We start from the raw sequence: 23521 nt of genomic DNA on the forward strand, positions 1-23521 counted from the left end.
ACTCTGCCCACTGTTTTTGTTTTGTTCTAGCTTTAAGCTTGTTTGGGGGCAGGGGTGGGGGTGGAGAGGAGGGTTAGTTCTGCTGATACCTTTTTACCAGTCTATGACACTCCTTTACAAGCACTTTTTTGGGTCCTAGATTATGTCCAGTGTTTTTAAAAACAGGTCGCGAGTGGGCAATGGTGGCTCAGTGGCAGAGTTCTTGCCTGCCATGCTGGAGACCCGGGTTCATTTCCCGGTACCTGCCCATGTAAAAAATAAAATTTTAAAATGTCACTGTCTTATTGACTGTATTATGGAATACTCCTTAAGAAATTGTAAAGGAATCTTACAGGTCCCCCCTAATTTTCTTCCTCATCATGGGCATAATCAGAAATGCATTTCTAGAAACATCCTAACCCTCAGAGCCACCTTCCCTTCCAGAGTTTCTCACACAATGAATTTCATTTGCTTTTTCCTTTGAGCTTTTAAAAATCTGCCTTTGTAAAGTCTATAGCTTAATAAACTTTGCACGTCAGAATCATCTGGGGCATTTGTTAAACATACAAATGACCCCACCTTCTCCCACAGATTCTGATTCAGAAGGTCTAAGATGGAATCCAAGCATTGTTTTGTCATTATGTTTAATTCTAGGTGGTTCTGATGCCCATAAGAATTTGAGAATCTCTGATCTAGCCAGCCCACATTTCACTCTCCAGACACATTTTAATAGAATATAATTACTCTCTTCAAAGTAATTGTCACAGGTTAAGACTGCAATACCACGTTGTTAACAGCCAAGCTCGAATCAGGCTGCTTGGGTTCCAGTCTAACTCCTCTGAATAGCCTTGGGTAAATCACTTAAGACTTTCTGTGCACCAGTTTATTTGTAAAATGAGAATGGTAATTATAGTACCTTCCTCATAGGTTTGTTGTGGGGATTAAATGAGATCAATTGTCTTGAACACTTAGCACAGTGCCAAGGCACATAGTATGTGCTCAATAGATGTTGGCTATTATTCTCACTCCTCAGTGACACCACTCAGGTTGCAGTTTTTCCTATTCACCTTGGGCCCAAGTTTGGTCTGCAGGGATCCTCCAAAAGGAATTGTATGTTAAATTCTATGTTTATGCATTTTGCTGTGAGAGGGTGTAAAGCTCTTCCCAGATTCTCAAGGAGGTCTGAAACACTCCACCTGAACTAGAACTTTGGGAAATGTGCCATGGACTAGTCACATCCTCATTACCTGGGGCTTCTTAGAAATGCAGACTCTCAAACTCCACTCCAGACCTACTAAATCACTATCTGCATTTTAACAACATCCCACATAGTGCCAATGCATATTATGTTTGAGAAGCACTACTCCAGAAATCTCCCAAATTTCCCTGATGATAAGATGCTTGTCAAATATACAGATTATCCAACTTCTTTCTTGGAAATTCACATACATTCGATTTGGTCATTAAAAAAAATTACTCCAGGTCATTCTTACATTTAGGCAAGAAAACACCACTCTGAAAGATGAAACTATCAGAAAGTCAAGTGAAGGCTTTATCAAGTATTCTGTGGATTGCTGAATGAGCCTATCAATAGCTGTCTCTTCCTTCTTAGTATACAACTTGTATTTTTCTTACAGTGCATTGTATTACCTACCTTGTATTATAGTCATGATGTAGTAGACTTGTTTTAGCATTTCCTGTAAAGATGGAAACCCCAGTGAGAGCAAGAATGATTTTTTACTCATCTTTGTATTCCCCGCAATGTAGAATACTCCCTTGCCCATAGAAGGGAATCAAGAAATAGTTATTGACTGATGTCAGTGTTCAACGGAATGTGTTGCCATAGTGCAGACAGCTGAGAAAGCTTTTTACTATTAAACCAAGAGCAGGTTTATGTAGGGCAATTGCCCAGACCTCTGCATGTTGCAGAAGCAATACCACTCCTCACGACAGAGCCTCCAAGGGCAGCGAATGTGTTTGGACTGTGTCATTTACTCTTTGCGTATTTGGTTTGATCCAGTATAGTCCATAACGCTCAGTCTTACTAAAGCTTTCAATGATACAGGATCGCTGCTGCTATTGACAGTGGCAACCCATGAGGTTTGAAAGCATGAGATTTTTTTAAATGTTGCTTTAAAATGGTTCATTTTATGTTACATGAATTCCACCTCAACTGAAAAAAAAAAAAGAAAAAGAATGTTTTGGGGGTACAAGGGTAGTTCAGTGGTAGAATTCTCGTCTGCCATGCGGGAGACCCAGGTTCAATTTTCGGCCCATGCACTTCCCCAAAACAAACAAGCAAACAAAAGAAAGAAAATAATAATAAAAAAAAATTCAACAAATGGTGCGGCAATAACAGGATACTCACATGGAAAAAGAAATGTGACCCCTGCCATACACCATACAGAAAAAGAGAATGTTTGATTTCCATCTAAAAATCAGGAGAAGGAAGGTGTATTCATTTTCTGTTGCTGCTATTACAAATTACCACAAACTTAGTGGCTTAAAACAACATGTATTTATTATCTTACAGTTCTGTAAGTCAGAAGTCTGACACAAATCTCACTGGGCTAAAATCAAGGTGTCAGCAGGGCTGAAGGTGCTCAGGAAAAATCCATTTCCTTGCTTTTTCCAGTTTCTAAAGGCCATCCACTCTCCTTGGTTCATTATCCCCTTCCTCCAGCCTCACAGCCAGCAACACTGTATCTCTCTGACCATTCCTCCACAGTCACATCTCACTCTCACCACAGCCAGGGGAAGTTCTCTGATTTTAAAGGCCCATGTGATGGAACTGGGCTTGCCCCATGTTACAGCATATTTTCCCCATCTTAACATCCTTAGCAAACACATCTGGGGCTGTTATGGACCGTGCTGCTATAAACGCTCTTGAACATGTCTTTTGGTGAGCATATGAACACATTCCTATTGGATGTACACATAGAAGTGACATTGCTGGGTGAGAGATATGCATGTGGTTAGCTTTATTATACAATGCCAAACAGTTATCCAGAATGTTTGTACCATTCCTACCCACAATGTAGGAGAACTCCAGTTGCTTCCCATCCTCACTGTTGTAGTTTTCTAGGCTTCTCAAAGCAGATACCATGAAATAGATTGGCTTTCAACAATTGGATGCGGTGAGAATGTTCAAATCAAGGCATCAGCAAGGTGATGCTTTCTTCCTGAAGACCAGGTGCTGGCAATCCTAATCCTTGGGTCCTCAGCCAAATGGCAAGACACATGGCGGCCTCTGATGGTCTCTCCCTTCTCTTCCAGGATTTGTGGCTTTTAGCGTCTTGCTTTCGTGGCTTTGTCTCCCTTCATCTGAATTTTCTTCTCTTACAAAAGACTCTAATGGGAGGATTAAGACTCACCCAAGACCAGGCCTGAACTGAAATGACCTCATCAAAAGGTCCTACAGGGTGGCAGTGATGGCGCAGTGGCAGAGTTCTTCCCTGCTATCCTGGAGACCCACGTTCATTTCCCAGTGCCAGCCTATGCAAAAAACAAAAAAAAGTAGAAAGGTCCTACATCCAATAAATTGACACCTGCAGGAATGGATTAGCTCTAAGAAGATGAATTTGTGGTGTGCATAGAGTTTCAAACCACCACATTCCCCAATTCTTGGTTGGCTAAATTTTTCTTTATAGCCATTCAGGTGGATATGTAGTGACATTTCACTATGGTTTAGTTTCCCTAATAACCGATGAAGTTTAGCACCTTTTTATTATTACATAAATATAATAATATTATAATAATAAATATAATAATTTATATAAATATTAGCTATTAAGATATACTCTTTTATGCAGTATCCAAGTTCTTTATTCATTTTTTTCTATCTAGTTGTTTGTCTTTTTCTTATATATTTTTAGGAGGTCTTGATATATTCTGAAAACGAGTCCTTTGTTGGATGTATATTAGTAGGCTGTCCTTTAAGGAGCAGAAGTTTTTTATTTTAATATAGTGCAAACCAATTTATCAATTTTCCTCCATGATTTCCACTTTTGTTGTCCTTTCTTACAAATATTTGTCTTGTATTTCAATTTTAACTTTATTTTCTTTTTCTATTTAAAAATAGGATAAATGCTCATTTTAGAAATAATATAGGAAATGAAAAAGTAAAAAGAGGGGGGGAGTCAATGATAACTTAATACTCCTAAGACACAGACACTACTTTTAACCTTTTTATTTTCACTTTTAAAATTTTATGTTCTAGTTATTGAGTGAGACTAATTACATGGAAAACTTAACTTTATGGAACTTTTAAAACTCCAAAATATTAAATGTAATACCTTACACTCTAGCGAACACATTGAAAATTTAATACATTAATCGCAATACATTTTGGTTTCTCTTGAGTCTTAATTGTTCTCACAATAATGCTTGGCTTTCACTTTCTTAGGTATGTTAACATTTTAGTACAAAATCATGGTGGACGTTTAATGTAGCAAGATATGCAATGCTTATCTCCTTAGCATCTATTTGTTGCAGAAATAAGACACTGATATTCATTACTAAGTAGATAAAAATAAATTCTTAGTTCATAGGCCTGGTTTTCTAGCTTTAAAAAAGAACCCTGGGTTAATTCCAAGAAGATATTGTCCAGTTCAAAAAATATATTATGGGTGCTTTAAATAAAAATAAACATAAAAATAAAAGCTTTAGAATAACCACCTTTCAGTTCCTTTTCATGCTAGAAGAAATCATAGGACAGTGTGAAAAAGAACCTCTTTCAATTTCTTCTCCTTAAATCTGATTGGATAGTTTCCCTTGCTAACTATGCACTTCCAATCAATAGGTATCTATTAAGCATCAACTATAAGCTACCATACTCCAGCACAACAGCTTCTAGAAGGAAGGCACTGTACCTCTGTGATCTGTTTTAAAAATGTCTATGATGAGGCACCTAGCGCCACCAAACATTTGGAGAATCCAAAGGCACCCACTCTGGGGCCCATCCCATGACTTGGGGCCCTCTCTGCCTGACTCTTGCTGGTCCTCCCTTCCTCTGAACTGGCTGGAGGCCTGATTCAGAACGCTAACTAGCTCTGTGCCTGGGATCCTATACCAGTCAGGATCCAAAAAAAAAAACAAAACAGAAACTGTTCTGCGAATTTAAAATAGAAAGAATTTAGTGAAGAAAATTGTTTACATGGCTGATGGAGTACTGGGATGCCAACAGGGGATGGCCAAGCATCCCAGATATTAGCAGCAGCAGGAAGCCATTTCAATCCCTCAGCTGGAGGGGTAGAAGAAGGAGAGGATATAATTGGAGCTCAGGGACTGGGGTCAATGAGTGGAAACAAGAACCACAGCAGGCCTGTCTAATGGAAGCAGGAGGCATGGAGAAAATGCAGTCCCAGGCAGAGAAGGAGGTGCAGGCAAAGAGGAAGAGGGAGAAATGCCCTCGCTTCTCCCTTTCATCTGCCTTCTAGACACAACCTCTCATTAACTGAGCCCTGCTGAAGTCAGTCCACAGGGGCCTGGGAAACAGCCTGCGGGGGTTAGGGCTGCTGCTGTATTGTGGAGAACAGGGAAAGGTCTAAGGAATAGATTTGAAGACAAGGAACCCAGGACTGGAACAGGCCCCCTAAGACAAGATAAACTTATGAAGCATGTAATAACATGGATGGACCTAGAGAACATTATGCTGAGTGAGTCCAGCCAAAAACTAAAGGACAAATACTGTATGGTCCCACTGATGTGAACGGACATTCGAGAATAAACTTGAAATATGTCATTGGTAACAGAGTCCAGCAGGAGTTAGAAACAGGGTAAGATAATGGGTAACTGAAGCTGAAGGGATACAGACTGTGCAACAGGACTAGATACAAAAACTCAAAAATGGACAGCACAATAATACCTAATTGTAAAGTAATCATGTTAAAACACTGAATGAAACTGCATCTGAGCTATAGGGTTTTTTGTTTTTTTTTTTACTATTATTACTACTTTTATTTCTTTTCTCTATATTAACATTTTATATCTTTTTCTGTTGTGTTGCTAGTTCCTCTAAACCGATGCAAATGTACTAAGAAACGATGATCATGCATCTATGTGATGATGTTAAGAATTACTGAGTGCATATGTAGAATGGTATGATTTCTAAATGTTGTGTTAATTTCTTTTTTTTTTTCTTTCCGTTAATAAAAAAAAAATAAAAAAATTTAAAAAAAGACTTTTTGGGTGCTAGATGTTTGCTTTATTTATAGCTCATCTGCAGCTGAGCTGTGCTCATGAACCTACCAAAATTCCTTATGATATCTTGCTGGAACTCCTTAAGGCCAGCTTTTTGCCTGGGTGAACATTGAAATTACCTGAAAAGCATTTGAAAAAGTACTGATTCCTGGGCTTCTCCCCAGATACTGGATAGAGCCTTTAGAGATAGAGCAGAGAAACCTACGTTTTTAAGATCTCAATATTTTCTGATGTGGTGGTCTTTGGACTGTTTTTTTATTTGTTGTTTCTTAAAGCAGTGCTATCCTAGTTCCAAAGTTCCGAACCCTCCAAGTCTCCTTTCATCCTACTTGGATTACACCTACCATGAATAACTGGATGGCAGAATGATGGTAGTCTCTGAAAAAAATACACATTTATTTAATATATAGAAATGATGAAACTTTATATTTACCTTACTGCTAAAATTCCAGTGATGGATTAATTCTGACTTTCTTATCCCCACAGTTGCATGAGGTGAGTAAATTCCTATACTAAATCTATCTATCTATCTATATAATGTAGATTTTATTTTTGGTTCTATTTACCTGACTAATACAGATATATAAACTGCATTCTCTGGGGACTTCCTAAAATGTGTTATTTCCACGGTATTAATCATGCAAACTGCTGAGGCTCGAGTTCCTTAAAGCAAGGTCACTTGCTTCTAAAGTGCAACTTCTCCATTTGTTTGTAAGGAGCCATCAACACATGTGACTCCAAGCTGGAGTTCAATTTTAAACACGTGGCGGATTTGACAAGTTTCTGGAGCATCAGAGTCTTGAGGCAATAAATCCTTCAATCCTGTAATGTCAGCTTATTTCACTAAAGAACTAAGAACTTTCTCAGAAATTTGACTATCTTATGCAAAGATGCAGAAACCAGCACCTCATCTCAGGGATTCCTTTTCTGGTAAACTTTTTTGTGGATAGATTTTAACATGCCAGGAAAATTTCCACAGCTACAGACTTCAGTTGCCCCAGAATTTAATTCCACATGTGCTAGTTTGAAATTATTAGGTACCCTAGAAAAGCCATGTCCTTTGTCCTAACCCAATCTAGTGGGGTCAAACCTATTGTTTGAGTGAAATCTTTTTGATTAAGTTGTTTCCATGGAGATGTGACCTACTCAGTTGTGGGTGGGACCTTTGATTAGATGGTTTCCATGGAGATGGGTCTCTGTCCATACAAGGTGGGTCTTAATTCGCTTATTGGAGTCCTCTAAGAGGAAACAGTTTTTGAAAAAGCTCAAAGCCAACACAGACAGTGAAGTTTGGAGATGTAGAAAGAAAACACCCCTGGAGAAGTTGTTTGACACCAAAAGCCAAAGGACCAGCAGATGCCAGCCATGTGCATTCCCAGATCAGCCTTTCTTGAGTCAAGGTACCTTTCTCTGGATGCCTTAGTTTGGACATTTTTATGGCCTCATAACTAAAAACTTGTAACTTAATAAATTCCCTTTATAAAAGCCAGCCCATTTCTGGCATATTACATTTCTGGAGGCATTAACAAACAACTGGTAACACCCACAGGGAACTCTTGTAAGGGCCTCTGCATTCCCAGCCACCTACGGCCTTGCTGATTTTTCTTTTCTTTTCTTTTTTTTAACAAAGGAGGGATGAGAGAGAGAGAGAGAACAACAAATGGCTCCCAACCAAAACCCTCCAGTGAAAAACCAAGATGACAGCAGGTGGGCTATACCACAAGTTACAAAGACAACAAATTTATGGCATTTGAGTCACCAGAGAGCTGGAAGTATCCTTCTGCAAGGAGCTTGCTGATGGAAATTATTTAATCGATGGAAAAATCATCAAATTTAGTTCTTTGCTGTTGTATTTTTAATGGGCATGCCCCAAGGCTTTGCGGCATGGGTTGCAGAATACAGAAAGTCATTTCATGACACAGAACTTTTTCAAATGCCAAAACTAGGAAAAGAAAGAGGAGTTGATTCAAATGCCACAGAAACAAAAATGTGTTTGGCTGGGACAAAGGAAAATGAATGATTTAAGATCAGGGCAATTTTTATTTCTGTACACACACTTATAATCATTTGTGAAAATCTGTCCAGCACTTGGGTACAAGTACATGGTATGCCCAGGAAGTTCGAATGTCAATTATTATTATTAATACTCTTGTCTTCCTCACTCACTCATTGCCAAATAAAGCAACATATTAAGTACAAGTTGCTGCTGCCCAACAGCCAAGGTCATGAGCATCCTGGGCGGAAACAGCCGCTGTCAGCTCTTCCATTTCCTAGAGGGAGGGTTTCTTCATTTGTCAGGATATCTCCTTGGAGTAGATTACCATAGAGTGCCATACTGACAACTGTCCCATTTCACTGGATAAAAGATTTTCCTATATTTCCGTGGATAGGATGGAACTAGAAAAAAGTAATCTGTGAATGTGGTTACCTGCTTAGCAATCAAAATAAAAAGGGACCCTGAGGCTTGACAGTGTCTTGGAAGCTGTGCTTTCTCTCTGAAAGGGCAACCTCCACTTGGGGTCAGATGTGGTTTTGTGCTGCTTTCTCGGGGTGGGGGGTGGGTGGTGTTGCACAGAGTTCTCCTATCTTTGCAGGCAGTTCTCAGTCAGTTCTGAGACAGGAGCCTGGGGCACGGATGCTTTCGTCCCAGAGGTATGCAGTTTTCAGCTGAAGTGGCCAAAGGAATGTCCCAACCCAGACATTTCTACCAGGGAGGCAAGCGAAGGGATTCTTTCTATGTTTTGGAACTTCACTGAACTGTGGAAGGAAGAAATGAGTATGGTTTCCTTTTTTTTTTTTTTTAACCTGAAACAGGAGCAGGATTGTAGGTGTCACAAGCTGACTAAATATTTTTTTACAGCACCAAAGCCTTTAAAATCCTTGGAACACTCATGAGAATGAATGTTTATGTTGGGACCTTTACATTTGTTGGGGTGTGTGTATGTGTGTATGTGTGCGCCAGCCATCTGCCCAATGGCTCCCCATCTGAGGAAGTTGGGAGGGCAAATTATTCTACCCATGGTCTGGAATAACTTAAGGCTGGAGGGAAATAGAGTTCAGTTTAACAGTCTGAAAATGGAAGAACCGGAATAGGTTTTCAGCAAGCCCAAGAGTGCCCTTGACATTCAAACCATGCATTCTAGCTTCCCTGACTACCAGACATGGAATTCTCCTCTCTCTCTCTCTCTCTGCCTTGACTGTGGAAGTCCATGCGATGTCAGAATTCAACATGTAGACTTAAAAAGCCAGCAAGGATTTTATTTCTTGGAGATAAGTCTAAGACTCAGTTGCAGAGACTTGATTTCAATCCTCTCCCTTAATGAGACCACGAAATTACAGAGAAAAAGAACAACATGTGGGTCGAGAAATTTACTTCTATTTTATTTTATTCGATAAATGCTAGCATGACTTAGCATTTATCCAGTGATTGGTTCCCAAGTTAAAACATTTTTGACATGAATCTATGGATCAGTTCACTAGAATGTTTACCAGTTGCTTTTTTTTTGTACTTGTGAAATAGTAGCTTTTAATAGGGTTGTTGAGCCGGTTTACATGTAAGTGGACTCTTAGGAAATTTGTGTGTGACTGTTAGGTCATCGACATGAATAGAAGAATGACAAAAACATCTTCTTCCTATGGTGAATCAGTAGGGTTACCTCCATTTGGGAGGTATGATGAGCTGTTATTGTCAAAGTAGAACCAATTCGTGGTTGGCTAATTTTTAGGAAGTGCAAAGTGTGACCTTATACAAGTTCACTTAAGTGAACACATGCCAAATATTGATTTTATATATATGTATTTAATATTTAATATATATACAATAATATCGTGTTAATTAAGGAGCTATCAGGATGGCAAGGCAGGTTCAAAGTATACATAATTTATGAAAAAAAAGAGCCAAGAATGTGATTGTTAAATTAGATTTAAAAAGAAAAAAAACTTAATGGGAATGTAAAATCGTACTGCCATTTTTGAAGACAGTTTGGTACTTTCTTAACAAAGCTAAACATAGCCGTACTTATGATTCAGCAATCCTATTCATAGGTATTTACCCAAAAGAGATGAAAACTTATATCCACACAAAAATACTTATATCCATGCATGAATCTTTATAGCAGCTTTACTCATAAAGTACCCCAAACTGGAAGTAAGAAAGATGTCTCTCAATAGATGAATGGTGATGAAAGAAAAACTTTTCATGTAATTTAGGTTCTCACAGCTTTGCTGAGTGATTCAGGAATTAGGCAGCATCCCATTAGGGAAGTAGGTGCTGAGAAGTAGAAAGGGGAAGCTCATATAGGGCGAATGTGAAAGCAAGTGAGAAAATGTTCTGATGGGCTAACATTAAGTTTCCATTTTACAGTACCTGTAAGGGCAGGTCTTACAAAGTGGGGGGCAGATATATATTGATCATATGGGATGCTTGTCCAATCTGATAAGCTCTCTCTATTGGACTGAAATTGGTTTTTATCACCAGGCGTTGCTTATTAACAACTCTGTAGAATGTGTTCTGTTTTCTCAGAAAACCCTTGCAGGTCAATTGTTTTTCTCTTCTGGGCAAGCCCATCTTGGAAAGGGGTCTTCTTCTGGCAACACCCAATGCAGTGGCCATTTTATTTTACCTAACAATGGATAAAAAAATCTCTGGTGTAGTCATACAATGGGATATTATTTAGCAATAAAAAGAACTGAACTATCAAGCCATGAAAAGCCATGGAGGGACTATAAATGCATATTGCTAAGTGAAATAAACCAGTCTGCAAAGATTATATATGGTTCAGTACTAACTATATGACAATCTGGAAAAGGCACAACTATAGAGACAGTGAAAGTATTAGTGGTTGCCAGGGGTTCCCAGGAGGTTAGGGAGTTAGGGAGAAACAGGGAGAGATGAATATGTGAAGTACAGGGGAGCTTTAGTGCAGTGCAACTATTCTGTATGATACTGTAATGATGAGTACATGGCGTTATTCAGTTGTCAAAACCCAGAGAACAGTACAACACAAAGAGTGAACCTAATGTAAACTAAGAATCATTTGTACTTTATGTGTCTTTTATGAATTTATGTCTAATTTCATGGAGTTTGGCTTCTAAGCAATAATAAATAGTAGTTAACAAAGATATATTCCCCTAGAGAATTATATAATATGTGGGGAAGCTACTTACACAGTGCCAGTATGATACTGAAAGGACATACAGTCTTTCTTTTTTTCGGGGGGAGTGCTCAAACCCGGGTCTCCCACATGAAAGGCGGGCATTCTAACCACTGAACTACCCATGCACCCAGTAAAGTCCTTCTTTTGCCTTATTTATTAATTTCCAAATTTTTTTTTCTTAACATTATCACATATTCTATTTGGTAAAGTGAACAATTTTGCGACATTTTCAATCTTGCAATTAAATTTCCAAATTATGAGCTAGCTGCTCGCGTTACTCATGGTCCAATCAGGAGGCAGAAATCAAACCAATTATTTTAACAGAGAGAATGTAATATAAAGGATCGTTTACCATGTACTAGAGAATTGGAAAGGCAAAAGGAGAACATTAATATAATCATAGCAGTATTAACTTCATGAAGTAATACCACTCCGTGGACTGAAGAAACAAAGGATGGAGGTTGGATTATTAAAATTTGGAACCTTGGAGAGAGCCCAGAGATCTAAGATACCATTTGCCTGATTCCTCAGGAACTCAGGGAAGGAACCAGGTTGAGCTGGGACTCAGACCTCTGATGAGGGGTGCTGGATAAATGGTGTTGTTGTCACTGAGGGGGTGCAATGAGGCTGGTTCTGGGAATGTGGAAAACCTAGAAAGTGGGATCAACTGCTGCTACTGGAAGGAACTGCCACAGCCACTGTAAAGAGCTATTTCTAGGATGACAGGGACTAGAACAGGAAGCAAATAGGAGGGGGCGACTCCCTTGTTCATTAGGCACCCCCTCGGCAGAACCTATAAAGTGTGCCAAAAGGCAAAAGAGAATTGTGGTTTGTGTTACAAAGCCGTGTCAGGGAAGGGAGGTTTGAGACCGAGACAACAGCTTAACAACAAATGCACTACCCAACCGCAACACTTCTAATTAATATGGTTGCTACTGTGGGGAAAGCAGAGTGTTCTACTCTTGGCGAATACTGTATTATATTTACTTTCTCTTAGTGCCAGTTTCTTATGTAAAAATGGGGACAAGGATACTTAACTTACAGAATTTTTCTGAACGTTAAATACAATCATGTATATAGTTTACCTAGCATGGTGGCAGAGTCAGGATTCAAACTCAGGCAGTGGGGCTTCAGAGCCCAAGTTCTTTTCTTTATTCTTTTCATTTTTTGTTTTTTTTTTTTTTTTGGCTGTCAAATAATCTTTTGTTGTAATATTTTCCTTTGTAGTATTTAACTAGCTGGGTGTCCCACTGCACCATTGTTGATGTCATCTATGATGTCATGAGGGTGTGACCATCTGCATTGCAACCCACAGACTGGACAGTCCCCAGAATCTCTTTAATGGTTCGGGTGCCACACCTCTTGGGCAATTTTGACAGTCTCATCAAAAGTGATATTTCCACTATGCTTAATGTTTTTCTGCTTCTTCCTGTCTCTGGGTGGTTATTAATGGCTTTGATGATCAGGGTAGAGGCAGAAGGTACATCTCCAACTAGGGGCCTGTCTGTCCTGTATGGTCAGTTTCACCATTATCCTTAGACCCTTCCAGTGACCAGTTGCCTTGGCGATCTTATCACCCACCATTTCTGGAGACGGACTGAGGGGACCGATCTTGGGGCCAGGGCACACATGGCCTTCCCCTGCGGCTCACCTCAGTTTCATGACCTTGATCTCATTCGGCTGGAACTTGGGCAGCAACCGTAGTGCAGGACGACCAAAAAAAGTTGCACCCTGGCCTCCTGCCAGCCAGAGCGTGGGTTCTTAAGCATGATCTACATCGCCTTTCCAATCCACTCACAGAAATAACTGAGGACAAAAAATCATGCACTTTGGGGGCTTGGATGGAAGTGTGTGTGGTTGTAAAAGGGCAGCAGAAGGGATCGTTGAGGTGATGGTCCTGCTGTTTCTTGACTGTAGTGGTGGAAACTCAAAACTCAGGTGATAAAATTGTGCAGAGCTTAATACACACGCACAAATGAGTACAGGCAATACTGGGGAAATCGGAATAAGATAGATGGATTTATTTATTGGATTAGCAATAAATTGTTTTGAACCCTAAACAATGGCAGTACTATTTTTGTGCTCTGAACTGTGTGTGTGTGTGTGTGTGTGTATGTGGCACAAATTCTTGTTAATTATCCATGATCATAAGTGAGAAGAAAAAATACACACATGGAACTATTCCAGTTGGAATTTGACTAAGACATTCGGCTAAAAAAAAAAGATCAACGTCAATATCCTGATTATGATATTATAGTTTTAGTAACACCAGGAGAAACTGCGACAAGTGTACAAGAGACTGCTATATTATTTCTTTCAATTGCACATGAAAAAATAATAAAAATTTTTATTTTATCTCAATAAAAATTTCAATCAAAAAATTACAATACAGTTTGTCATCAATGCTGAGACTACCTTCTATAATGCCTTTATATTAACTGCAAGATGAGGAAAATATCAGTATCATGAGAATACTCATGTCATAATGAACATTTTAAATCATGTTTCCGGGGACTTAAAAATGAACAAGTTGAGACCCACGGAGGAGGCGCTCAGAACTCGTGGAGTACTTGGGCCACGTGCATAGATACGACTCACTCAAGAGTGGATGTTAAGCTGGATTAAATGGAGACATGTCTCTACCCATTCCAAGTGGATCTTGATTACTGGAACCCTATAAAAGAGGAAATATTGGGGAGAAACCTGGAGATTCAGAGAGAGAAAGAAGGAGGACAGAATGCCACAGGACCATGAAGCAGAGTTCACTTGCCAGTGACTTTTGGAAATGAAGAAAAATGCCTCCCATGGAACTGGAGAGGAAGCTAGCAGATCATGCCATGTTCACCATGTGCCCTTCCAGACAAGAAAGAAACCCTGACTGTGTTCACCATTCTGCCTTTCTATTTGAGAAAAGAACTCTGAAGTTCATTGGCCTTCTTGAATCGAAGTATCTCTCCCAGGATGCTTTAGATTGGACATTTCTATAGACTTATTTTAATTGGGACATTTTTTCGGCCTAAAAACTGTGAACATGCAGCTTTTTAAATGCCATTGATTTTCTGGTATGTTGCTTTCTGGCAGCTAGAAGATTGGAACAATCATATATCAAAGCAAAACATTTATTGATGTTCAACATCTGATATATCCAAAAATTCAGTAATATTAAAGATAGAATGGAATCCACAAGTATAGAAGAAATTTGCACATGAAAGCAGTACATCTGAAAGGTGAATAAAATTAAACCAATACTATAGGATAATTTTTGCCTCATTTTGTGGAAAATACCAGTTAAACAATATGCATACTTACCTTATGAAGTTAAAACAATGAAAATATCATTTGAAGAAAGACATAGAGGTCAATTAAGAGAGAAGGAGAAAGTAAATTATTTTATATTTATAAAAAATAGAAGAAATACTAATATGCAGACGACTTGCCAAAGTAGTGCTGTCTGCAGTAAAGATAGTATTCCATCCCTGCATATATCTCTGCACAGTCCTTTACAGAAACCACTGCCCACATGTATATAATGAGATTTTAAAATTTGACTGGCACTATTGAGGAGCTTAAATTTTAGTTTTAATTGATTGTGTTAGCATCAATGTAAATTTAATAGCAAATTGAGGCTAGTACTTATGACATTGCACAACACAGATCTAGAATCTTGGAGGGGACTGTTAAAACAGGTGTTTCTGAGGAGCTGAACTTTTAGTTTTGTTTTATTTTTTTAAAGTCAATGTAAATGTAACACTAATTCAAATCGAGGGCTTACAGTATTGCACAGTACAGGCATAGAATCTTGGAGGGGACAGTTAAAATTACTGAAACAGATTCAAAGCTCAAATGGTAAAAGGACTCATTAAAAATAGGAAATGTAGATAATGAGGTAAAAGTTGCTTTGATACAACAAATGTCTGAATATAAGCAGGGCTTATGAAAGTATAGGTGAATGTGATATGCTCACAACTTACTGCTTGGAGAACTCAGATGGTCCTCCAAATTTTAAGACACAGGTCAACCAATTTCTCAAAAAGATTTCAGAGGAAAGCACTTTGCTCTTCTCTTTAGTTTCCACACTTTCCAGCTTATTTTCATCATATATAAACCTGTATTTTGCATTCTATTTAAAAACAGTTAATAAATCTAAGAAGGGCTATATTCCAGGGGTCACACCCTGATTACAAATATCATAAACCCAGTTAGGGCTTCATTCTGTAGATGCACATTCTTCATCTTGATAGGCTTTGCCAGAAAATTACAAAATTAGAACCCCTATATGATGTTGGAGAATATGGATATAAGGCCATTTTGGAGGACAGGAAAGAGATTCATACATTCCTTAATTCTTTCATAAGTGTTTCTGGCTTGATTATCATGTAAGAAATCATTTTAGTGCTGGAGATAGAGAAAGGAGACAATGACACTGACTAGATCCCCTGTAGACAACACGCCAGAATTCCCTCAAATAAATTTGGAAATACCAGCAGTTGGAAGATTGTGTTAGTTTGCAAGCTGCTGGAATGCAATATACCAAAAGTGGAACAGCTTTTCAAAAGGGGAATTTGATAAGTTACAAGTTTACAGTTATAATTCTATGAAAATGCCCAAATTAAGGTGCTCACAAGAGGGTAGCTTTACTCAAGAAAGACCAAATTGTCTGGAACACCTGCTGGCTGGGACATCATGTGACTGGCAACTGCTGGTCCCCTGCTCCTGGGCTCTGTTGTTTTCAGTCTCTACATGCATGGGTTCCTCACTGCTGCTCTGGGGCTGGTTTTAATGTCTCGGCTTCTCTTGGCTTTCTCCAGATTCTGTCTTGCTTAACATCTCATGGCAACATCTGCTGGGCTCCAAGCATCTCCAAACATCTGTCTATATTCTCTGAAGCAACTGTTCTCCAAGCATCTACATCTGCTTTCTCTGTCAGCTCTGAGGTCTCTGTCATTTCTTTCTTTCTCTGCAATATGTTTCCTCTTTTAAAGGACTTCAGTAAACTAATCAAAACCCACCCCAAATGGGCAGTTACATCTCCATTTAATAAAAAGGTGACACCCACAATTAGGCACGCTTCATCTCTGTGAAGATAATTTAATCAAAGCTTGTGCCCTACAGTATTGAATTATATTAGAAGAAATGGTTGCTTCCACAAGATTAGATCAGGATTAAAACATGGCTTTTCTGGGATGTATAATACTTTAAACTGGCATAAAGATGAATAAATCAGGACATTTCAGAATGTAAAATGATCTGAACAAAATAAAACAGGTTCCTGGGATAAAGAAGGGAGGATGGATGTGGTAGGTTAAAAGTCAAATAGCACTCCCTTGATTAAGTTATGAATGTTGCTTGTTCTATCAAAATGGGATGACAATTTTATAGTTGCTTTTTGTATTTTTTGGTTTTGTCTTTGTTTTTCTTTTCTTTCTGTGTTTCATTTTTTATTGTCTACAATTGTATTTGACAAGTAGAAATTAAGTGAAAATTCTAGCACATAGCATGGTTGTAGTACATAAGTTTATTGCCATTTCATTTACAAGTTTAACATTTGAAAGGAATTCTAGAGCTTTTTTCTTCATTTGGCATTTTTCACTTTTTTACTCTGGTGTGGTTTTTTGCATGATGTGAATATGACAAACAAAAGTTAATTGAAATTTTAATCTGTTAATGTTCATATTCACATGGATACATTAAAATATGTTTTATGTTTCAAAAGTAAAAAAAAAAAAATGAACAAGTTGAGATTTTGAGGCCAATGGGAGAAACCTTATGAACAGTTACACGTTATATTACCTTCAAATGATATTTTGACTATATAAAACTTAATGAATCTGATATTTTGAAAGATTTGGAACATATCGCAAACCATAAATGCAAAGCCTGAAGCAACACAAATTGTTTTAGTCTGTTTTACTTCATTGTTAAAACTGAACCAAGCTGAAATGAGCTCCAAATAATCAAAAAGAGTACTTTTTAGCCCAAATTGTCCAGAGATTTATTTAGATTCTCTACTTCATCTTGTGTTTGGACAGAGCCAGTAAACTAAGCTTTAATCATTATTTAGAATGTCAACATGGAGAAATGACATTTCAAAGAACTCAGCTGGTTCTATAGATAAGAAACTTAAAAAAAAAAAAAAGGGTATTTCAAAATATCTGGCCAAGCAGCTGAAGTAACAAATGAAATCTAGCTGGTTTCCTTCACAGTCTTATCTTCTCTTTCTGTGTGTTTGTTGTTATGCAAGTTGTGGGGGCATTTACTTGGTTTAGGGTACTTCCTGCTGTGTGACTGTGGTTGAAATAATCAGTTGCTCTAAATCAAATACCCATTCTCTGAGGCTATCCTGTGATTGAAGATACAGCTGAACTGATTTCCATGCCTCTGTCAGGCATACTGGCTTAAGAAATGATTGAGAAGAATTTTTAATAAAAACATGTCAGTTATTTTTATAGTCAAATGAAAACGGATTTTGTTACTCATCTCTTCTGTGCCAGATGCTGAAGCTGCATCTGCCATTTCCTTAGGTTTGGAAAATCTTTCCCACCACTAACTGTGCTTCCATCAGAAGCCAGGGGAGGGGACGAAATGGAAATAAATCCTTTTCTCGTTGGCTTCATGTCATAATCCCATCTCACTTGGTAGTTGACGACAAATTTATGATGAATCCTGCTATGTGATGCCATATAAATTCTATCATTGAAATATAGTCGATCTCATAGATAAATTTGGTTCTTACAAAGGGAAAGAAACTATTTTATTTGGTTTATTGGATTAGCCCTTGTTTTGAACCCTAAACAATGGCAGTACTATTTTCGTGCTCTGAATTGTGTGTTTGTGTATATGTGGCACAAATTCTTGTTAATTATCCATGATCATAAGTGAGAAGAAAAAATGCACACATGGAACTATTCCAGTTGGCATTTGGCTAAAAAAAAAAAGGAAAAAAAAAAACTTCTTTGAAAATGGTTCCATTAATGCTTTTATTCTAATTAAAAATCTTCTGTCTATGCAGCAAGAGCTATAAATTATATCTCAGAACTTTCCAAAATACCTTCTAATTATGGTATGAGGATAAACCACCAAAAAAGACAATGGGGTGAATTGATGAGCAGAGGAGAAAATTGCTTGCATGTCTGGGCTTCTTCCTTCCAGGCTCCCACGAGCACTGGCAAGAAGAAGATGTCAATGGTGTACAAAGGTCCACCCTCTGCTGCAACTAACTGTGCTATTCTGGGGGCAGAGGGACCTTTGTGAGGCAACAAAGCCAGTGTATGTGTGAGCTGAACTCAGTTGTAATGGAGTTTCAGATTCCGACAAGGAGGTTTCTGGCAGATCATGCTAAGTCATATCAGTGAAACCAGAATTAGAATATGATTTGACAAAGGTGTGTGCGCTGAGAGCATGCAGACAGCTGGAATTCAGGGTGCCACTCTTTCAGGTCTGTTCCCATAGAGGCCAGTAGTTTTGGCCCTGACCCAGACATACACATTTCTCTGTCCAGTCCAGTCTGCAGTGTTGATGGTTCTTAGGATGGGTAGAGAGGAGGCAGAAATCTGCACACACCCGTCAGCCCTCCTGATAAAGCCCAGCAACTTTTGTTAAATATAAAAGGCATAATGATAACTAATGATAACAAAATGAAAGCACATGATCTCAAACCAATCTTCCTTCTGCTACTATGATCATAGTACTGTGGGCCATGCCAAGATATGAGATTGGGTGGGGCAATTATTGTTGTGGTTGTTTATCTGGAGGAAACTGTTTTAAGTTGGCATGTCTCCTGAAGTCCCTATTTTTGCTGATTTGGTACCTTTATCTTCCTGTCACCCATCCTTGAAACCTCAGAGATTCACCTTCAATTCTTCCATCACTTGTCACATGCAACTAACAAGTACAGTCAAGCTATTTCTTATTCCTCATAACAGCTCTTGAATTCGTCTCTTACATCGGTACCTCTTCATTTTTATTCCCCTTGCCATTCTCTCCTGTCTAAATATGACATTGGTCTTTTAACACTCCAAAATCATCTTCCTAAAACCATTTTCATCGTGTCGTTCCCTTGCTGTAAAGTTTCCAGCAGTACATCCCTGAATACTATTAGATAAAGGTCTAAATCCAACAAATCTGGCCTGAAATCACGCATCCAAGCTTATCTCCCTACAAAAATTATACATTCCTCCCAAATGAGTCTACTCACCATCCCTCAAATATGTGACTTATTCCTGATTGCTTTGCCTTTCCCTGGCTGTACCCCCTGTGTGGGTACAGCCAGCATTTAGTCCTACCCTCCAGCGTTCTTAGATAGCTTCCCTTGCACGTAACTCCTGCCTCCCCTCTAGACATCTCACTCGGTCCTGGACTGGTCTTGCAATCTGTGTTCTTAGCTTGGAAGAACTTTATTGGACGCGTGTTTGTTTGTTTTCTTAGCTTGAAACTGAAAACCGTGGTAGAAAATTATGGAGTCCAGGCTGTACTAAGTTACATATCTGCATCCACTGATCTATTCAATCTGGAACCTTGCAGGTTTTCTATGATAGATAAATGACTTCTATACATATCACACAGTCTGAGCTTAGGTGAAAATCCTGACATATGGAATATTGTCACTGAGAGGCGTTTTAAGATACTATCTCAGAGCTTGCTATTAAAAGTGTGGTATGTATAGTTAACAGTGGTATTTTAATGTTCTTTCATCAACAGGAACTAATGTAACACACAAATACTGGGGGTCACTGTTGGGGGATGAGGGGTAGGTAAGGGGCATAGGATGTTTTGCGGTTTTTTTTGGAATAATAAAAATATTATAAAGTTGATTGTGGAAATGAACGCACAACTATGTGATGATACTGTGAACCACTGATTGTACACTTCAGAGGGATTATACGATGTGTGAAAATATCTCAATAAAACTGCTAAAAAAATGAAAAAAGCCTGGTCTGCAGATTAGCATCATTGGTATCACCTGGAAGCTTGTTAGAAATTCAGAATGTTGGGCCCCACCCTGAACTATTCACCAGAGTCTGTATCTTAACAAGATGCCCAGGTGACATGATCTTCGTGCACAGTCGAGTTTGAAAAGCCCCGTTCTGGAACAATTCTCAACTTGAGATCCAGAATGATTATATGACAAGGTGAAATGAAAGCTATAATAATAATAATATAATCATAATGGAAATTATTCTGAAATGGGCCCCAGAAGTTGTACAATCCGTGCCATTTACCAGCTTTTGACCCTGAAAAAAAAAAAAATCAGTGAACAATTTAGGGCCTTATTTTCTGATCTTTCAAATGGAAATGACACTTCCCTGTTATTTCGGGGAGTGGTTGTGAGGGTCAAAAAGGATAATACGTGTGAAAGTGATTTTAAAATCATTTAAGGTTTACAGATGTGTAAAAATTATCATTACTGTTTTCTCCTGTTTTTCTCGAGGTTGCACAGCTGGTTTGCAGCAGAGCGGGAGCCTTAGTACAGCTCTCCTGACCCCGAGTCCAGGCCATGAGGAGTGGGCGTCCCCTCTCCACAGGCTTCAACATTCTGATAAGAACTTGGCACTGGTGCAAGAAGCAGTTGAAGCAATCTTTTGAGAAAGGAATCTGACAATGTCTCAAGAGTTTTTAAATGTGTTAATGCCCTATGACCCAGTCACTTCTCTACTAGGACGCTATCTTGAGGAAATAAACTGAAATGCAGATAAATAATTTTAAGTACTTATGTTCACTGCAAATTTATTTTTAATGGACAGAAACAGCCGACGACCTGAATGTCCAACAATGGGGGAATGATTCCATAAATTGTAAGACATCCGCAGGATTGTATGTTAACGCAGCTATTAAAATTTTTAAATTTTAAAAATTTTGTTTAAAAAGAGTTTTCAAGGACAAGAGAAAATGATTGCTATAATATTAAGCCAAAAAGAAGGTGGGTCAAAAATAATATATTAAATATGATCTCAACTATTTGAAAAAATGTGTGCATGGGAAATGGCTACAGGGAAACACACCAAAATTTAATAGCGCTTGTCTCTGGGCAACAGCAGTTTTTGCTCTGCTCTTCATTTTTTAAAACACTACAGACTGATCTTGATCAGTATACATGGGAACGCCTAAAATGAACTAGGAAATGTAATAGTTTCTCTAACAATATGCATATGTGAAGTGAGGTTGTGTTTATTGGTTAGTAGTTGTGACTACTGCTTTTAAAATAATTTGTCTTGGTTTCTCTGTCTCTTTCCTTTTGCACAAAGGAAAGTGCAATGGTTCCATACCTCTTTTTTCTTTTTCTTTTGAAAAATGTTTTATTTAGAAAATATTTCAAAATGTCAGAAAAGCTACAAGCATAGTAATATGAATTCTTGTATACCTTTCACCTAGATTCACCAATTGTTACTACTTTGATGGCATTCTCTCTTTCTACATATATTTTATTTTGATTATCGTTGCTGTTGTTATTATTATTATTGCTGAATCATTTGGGAGTGAGTTGCAGACATCTCAGCTCCTAAATACTGGTTTGTATATCTTCTAATTACAAGGACATTATCTTAATAACCCTGATACAATTACCAAATTCATGGAACTTAACATTGATACAATACTATTATCTAAAATACGTCCAATCCATATGCAATTTTTTTCAGTTGTCCCAGTGCTATCCTTTGTGGCAATTTTTCCCCTCCAAACTAAGATCCAACCTTGCAACACACATTGCATTTGTTCAACATGTGACCTTAGTCAGCCCTAAAGAATGTAGGATACATTGGCTTCTATGACATTGACATTGTTGAAGAGTATGGGCCAGTTGTTTTGCACTCCCCTTCTTCTTTTCTTCAATAGTATATCTTCAAGAGCATTCCAAGCTGTTTATAAAACACTCTTTTTTTTTTTTTTATCAGTAACATGGCATTCTGCTAAATGGATGAGAGGAACAATTTATTTATCCGGTACCTTCCTGATGAACTTTCAAGTTATTTCTGATATCCCACTCCTGTGCACAATAAGCAATGTGCACATTTTGTTGTGCATATATACAAGGAGGTATGTATCTATCTGATAAATTCCTTGAAGTGAAACAGCACTGTCAAACAGTATGTGCATTTTGCATTTTCTTTTCACCTTGCAACTAAGCTTTATAAACTATCACTTGTTGAATTTTTTTAAACATTAACATATATAATCAGTAATTCACAATATCATCACTTAGTTGCATAGCCATCATTTCTTAGAACATTTGCACCAACTCAGAAAAAGAAATAAAAAGACAACAGAAAAAGAAATAAAACGAAAACAGAAAAAAAAGGTTATATATACCATACCCCTTACCCTTCGCTTTCATTAGCATTTCAAACTAAATTTATTTTAATATTTGTTCCCCCATTATTTATTTTTATTCCATATGTTCTACTCGTCTGTTGACAAGGTAGATAAAAGGAGCATCAGACACAAGGTTTTCATAATCATATGTTCAGATAGAACTTTACAACTTCCACCAAAATGCACTAGAATGCCTATTGTCTTCCATCTCAACCGACACCCGCTTACAATAAAATCTTTGATAATCTGATGGTGAAAATGTACTTTAGACCTATTTTCTTCTTATTGTGAGGCTGAACATCTTTCCAAATATTTAAAATGAATTTGCATTCCTTTTTCTAGGAATTGTCTTTGTTATTTTTGACTCAGCTTCACGTTTATGCTTAGCCCCCGAGCCAGGGCTCCCACGGAGCAGTGCTTTTCTATAAAACATTATGAGAAGCCTATTTTTCTTTTCCAAATTAGTTCCAGGTGTCTCCACAGCTTGAGGTCCTAGGTACATGGTAATCCTATTGTCCATTCTTAGTAGGCACTTGGTCTATCAGAACTGTTCTTGAGTAAGTATTGCTTCCACTGATGGATAATGCCTTTGGTCATGGGTGCTCTGCTTCTCTGTATTCAGGAGAGTCCGGGTGTCACCAGTGAACCTACTGGGAAGTCAACAGGTCTCAGTCTAATTTGTCCATGAGATTACAGCATCGTCCATGCTCCCTTCTATAGATGCTCTCCTGTAACGCTTGCAGTTCCTCAGAGGACAAACTGGTCAATTGATTTTGTTCTCTGCCTCCAAGCCCATCCCTAACATTTGTGGGACCCAGGGCAAGAATACAAAAAAAGGCCCGCATGCTATGTCTAGACATTTCAAAGTTATAAGTCAG

General features: G+C 38.2%; 1 long non-coding RNA gene across 1 annotated transcript; it reads left to right on the top strand.

Moving 5' to 3' along the window:
- The first annotated feature begins 150 nt into the window (after positions 1-150).
- Positions 151-21150, top strand: LOC143647313 (uncharacterized). The gene is made up of 3 exons (XR_013157973.1): positions 151-831; positions 7811-7887; positions 20764-21150. It is a non-coding gene; the product is annotated as an uncharacterized LOC143647313 (long non-coding RNA).
- Positions 21151-23521: the final 2371 nt, after the last annotated feature.

The sequence above is a fragment of the Tamandua tetradactyla genome, chromosome 9 (genome assembly GCF_023851605.1).
Source record: "Tamandua tetradactyla isolate mTamTet1 chromosome 9, mTamTet1.pri, whole genome shotgun sequence".
In the NCBI taxonomy this organism is placed as follows: domain Eukaryota; kingdom Metazoa; phylum Chordata; class Mammalia; order Pilosa; family Myrmecophagidae; genus Tamandua; species Tamandua tetradactyla.